Source organism: Octodon degus, unplaced genomic scaffold (genome assembly GCF_000260255.1).
Source record: "Octodon degus isolate 3935 unplaced genomic scaffold, OctDeg1.0 scaffold00476, whole genome shotgun sequence".
Lineage (NCBI taxonomy): Eukaryota > Metazoa > Chordata > Mammalia > Rodentia > Octodontidae > Octodon > Octodon degus.
The window spans coordinates 98,306-102,963 of NW_004525052.1; the positions used below are offsets into that span (position 1 = coordinate 98,306).

The following is a 4,658-nucleotide window of genomic DNA, read 5'->3' on the forward strand; positions in this document are numbered from 1 at the left end:
AAGAAGGAGTCAACACAAATGACATTAAAAAAATATGGGCAGAAGTAATAGCAGAAAACTTCCCAAATATGAGGAAACAATCTGACATTCAGGTAATTAAATTTATTGAGAAACAAATAGCAATGAGACAGATTCAAAACCAATTAGTATGACAGTTTCAATAATTAATGCATTGCATATTGTTGTCTTCATAGATGTTATGCATAGTACAAGATACAAACAGGATATTATGTTTTCATTAACTTTATTGAAAATCAATAATTATATTTCATATTAAAATTGTAGACAAATATTCAAATGTGAAAGATATAAGATGTAGACAGAGTGGATTTTAGAGAAATATTTCTGAAATGAATGCGTAGAATGAAATTAATAATAGATTGCATATTGTGAATAAATTATTTACAAACTTAAATGAATATAAGAATAAAAGTGCCTAAAATAAAAATAAAGAAGAAAGTATTTAAAGATCAGTCATAATAGTTCACTCTATTTCAAAATCAAGAAACTTGTATTCATATAATTAGAATTCTCAAAGTAGAAAGGGGTAGGCAATAAATATTTAAAGATTTAAAATTTCTGAATTTAGTTGAACTTGTAACACCATATTTCCAAGAAAAATGGACATTTTGCATAAGAAACTTGAATAAAATTATAACAAGGTACACAAAAATGAAATTGTTTAAAACTTATTGTAAAGAAAATCATTAAAGCATATACATAAAAATATTATCTATGGAAGAACGAAATTAAATAGCATCTTATTCCACATTAGAAAGAAAAAAAAAGACCAAGTATGTAAGAAACTAGACTAATTAAAGGACTGAAAGAAAAAAAAATCAGTCCTCTTTGAATTTTACACTTTTTACAGTTATACAAACTTGAAATATTCTAATTCCTCCAGATGTAGCATATAGGAAATAACAAAGAGCATAATTCAGAAGGAAAAGAATTTTGTTTATGGTTCTAGATAAAGAATAAAGAGCTCTAAAAATGATAGTTATGCAGGACTATGTAAAATATATTAGATGAACCCATTTAAAAGGTCTTTAAATATTTCTATGAAACAGTATCAATCTGATGTCAGGTTACACATATTTTTTTCATGTATACATGTGGGTGTGTATTAATGACAAGGAAGAAGTAATATAAAGTCAATGGAAAATAGAAATATACCTTTTAAAGTTTCTAATACTAGAAAATATAATACCATGTCTTTTAAGTAGATTGTAAGTCAAAGATACAGTACAAATCTTAAAACAAAAATTAAGATTAAGCAACATGCAGAAAATAAAATATTAATTAATTAAAATTAGATATTTCAAAACAATTGAACTAAGAAAAAGTTTTCATGATAATAAAGCATCATTAGGACTAAAACAAGTTAAATACTGGAATGGCAAATAACTGACCAGCACTTCTAACAGGATAAGATATTGCACAAAGTTCTAGTGTGTCATGGAACTGGACAGTGTCAATAACATTTACTGGTGTCCAGGTATCACTTGTGCAATTGAGCTACTGCTATTTCCTTGATAGCCACCCTGTAGACCTGGATAGAATCATGACCCATAGGGTGCAGGAGTCCATTTGTAGAGTGTGCTTATGGAAATATTTTACTGCTCTATACAAAAGAATAAGTGAAAGACTGCTTTTGTATACCTGTTATTCTCCTGTGTTTGATTGTTTGCCCTATTGGATGGGTTCTTTCCATTCTCATTCATGGAGTGGTGTCCTTTTGCTCCCTCTTTAGAATGTCTTTTAGTAGTCTGTGTAAGCTTAGCTTTGTCATCATGAAATTTTTTGGTTGTTCTTTCTCATGGAAGTATTTCACTTCTCCATTATACTTGAAAGAGAGTTTTGCAGGGTTTTTTTAGTCTGGGTTGGAATTTGTTTTCTTGCAAGACTTGTACTTTGCTCCATCCTCTTCTTGACTTGATGGTTTGTGAAGAGAAATCTGCTGCTATTCTGATGGGTTTCCCTTTAAATGTCATGTGTTTCTTTTCTGTATCAGCTTTGAGTATAGAGTTCCTGTCTGAATTTCTGGGATCTTGATTATTATATGTCTGGGCGTGTTTTTAATTGTGTTGATGTTCTTTGGATTTCTATATGCTTTGGTTACTGAATGTCAGATAGTTTTCCCATATTTGGGAAGTTTTCTGCTATTCCATCCAAATTCTTTTCATATCATTTGTATTGATTCTTTCTTTCTCATTGATGTCTATTAGTCTCACCTTGTTCACTTTTGCATTGTATTGCAGGTGTTGAATTATTTTTCCTGCATCCTAGTTGTTTGTAAGAGATCTTTTCTTACTTTTTCACTAGCTGCAATAGTGTCTTTAAGGACTGAAAGTCTATTTTCACTTTCATGCAAATGGTTTTGCCAGCTTGTGATTGAGGCTTTAATTTCCTGTATATCACTTTGAATCTGATTCATACATTCGATTTCTTTCATATATTGCTCATTCAAGGACTTCATTATTTTTATATTCTCCTCTATATTTTTGTAGGTGTCTTTAGAAGCACTTAGTACTTCTTTTATTATAGTTATCATTTCTTTTTTGACTTCAGAGTTATTGCTGCTTTGATTTACTCTATACTTTTCTTCAGTTATTATTATTTTTTTTTTAGCTCTGACGCTATTATTTCAGAGATTTCAGGCATGTGTTTTCCAATTTTTTCTATGATATTGTCTTCTGCAGTTGTTCTGGGTGGGCTCAAATGCCCCAGAATGCACTTTGTTTCTTCTCTTTGTCATTTTTCATATCACTGTCTTCTGACGTTTGGAGTAGAGCTTAGATAGAGTTATTACCTTAGCACCAGGTCTGGATCTATCAAGTTCAAACTCGTCCAAGTGGATGTGGCCTTGGTCTTGCTGCTGTGCTCCACTTCTTCCTCCTGCAACCCTTGGAGCTGAACCCTCTGTGCCACTCTGGCAAGATGTTCTGTTCCTGAATCAGCTGGGTAGGTTGTGCCTCAACCTTCTTGCAGGGAGTTCTGCTGCTGGTTTATATGCTGGGCCAGGGCTCTGGGTTGAATGAGGATCCGATAGGCCATGGGCAGTCTCACTCACACACCAGGCTTGGGCTCTGGGGCAGACTGATATTCTGTCCAAACACTATTAGTACAAATCTTTCTTTTCATTGAATTAACAGAATTAAGAGAAAGTAGCTATACATCTATCCTAACTCTTTTGTATATACAGACACAAAATGGTCCTTCATTTATGTTCCCTTTTTTGTTTAGTTTTGTCAGAGATGGGTATTCCATTGCCATTTAGTTGTATTTTTTCTTATCATGGAAGTATTTCATTTCTTCATTATACTTGAGAGTTTTGCAGGATGTAACAGCCTGGGTTGGAATTTGTTTCTTTGCAAGACTTGTAGTACTTTGTTCCATGCTCTTCTTGATTTGGTGAGTTTTAGACCCCACCGTTCCAGAGCCTGAAGAGCAAGAGAAAGAAAACCTGCCACCCAACAGAAGAAAAACACCAAATTCTATAGCAAAACTACTGCTAAGTTATCCACTAGTGCTAAAAGAATTCAGAAGGAGCTAGCCTAAATAACCCTTGATCCTCCTCCTAACTGCAGTGCTGGGCCTAAAGGAGATAATATTGGTGAATGGAAATTAACTATACTTGGGCCACCAGCTTCTGCATATGAAGGTGGTGTGTTTTTTCTGAATATCACATTTTCATCAGATTATCCACTTAAGCCACCAAAGGTTACTTTCCGTACCAGAATCTATCACTGCAACATCAACAGTCAGGGAGTCATCTGTCTGGACATCCTTAAGGACAACAGGAGCCCTGCTTTGACTATTTCAATGATTTTGCTGTCTATTTGTTCCCTTTTGACAGACTACAACCCTGCAGATCCTCTGGTGCAAAGCATAGCCACTCAGTATTTAACCAACAGAGCAGAACATGAAAGAATAGACAGACGGTGGACCAAGAGATGTGCAATATAATTCACACAATGTGTGTGCAGTGTGTAGGGGCAGAAGGCATCTTCTCACTGTGTTGCAAATCTTTATAGCCTTTACAATATAGACTTCTCTGTATATGTTATACTGATTCTACTCTCTGCTTCTATCCTTTGGAGACAGGGACACTCCCCCAAAGGGTAAATTCTATCAAGAGTAGAACTTTGTAGCTGAAGATTAGTTATGTTTATAGTGCCTACTTTTCTGTTGGATTTTTAAGACCAAGGTAAAGCAGGACCTATGCAACAAGAGTTGTAGCTTTTGGGTGTGATAATGTCAGTGAAATCCCCTCAGGATTTATCCTGAGATCCTGTACCTCAGATTGTAGAACTTTGTCAGTGTCAGGCATGTGGATGAGTCACAGTCATTGCTTGGCAAGTGTGCTCTCTGTGAAAGCCCAAGAGAATGTTTTCTCTCCATGTGAGTCTCCTTAGGCACACTCTACATCATTGATCACTTCCGTCTTTGGCCCCCTAATCTCTTGATCAGAAAATTTGGGACCCTACCAAGTTAAATGATGCTACAGTACAAGTTCTCATATATCCTGAGTCTTAATTAAAAGAAGCATTTTAAATGATTTTGTTTTCTTGTTTCTCATATTGCCATTATAAGATGTGAAGCCATTTTGATTGTTGATGAAACATATGTTCTTCATTATCCACTTTTTTTTTTTT

General features: G+C 34.3%; 1 pseudogene; it reads left to right on the top strand.

The window, feature by feature from the left end:
- LOC101569076 overlaps window positions 1-3,969 on the top strand; it is a 12,475-nt pseudogene extending 8,506 nt beyond the window's left edge.
- The last annotated feature ends 689 nt before the right edge of the window (window positions 3,970-4,658 follow it).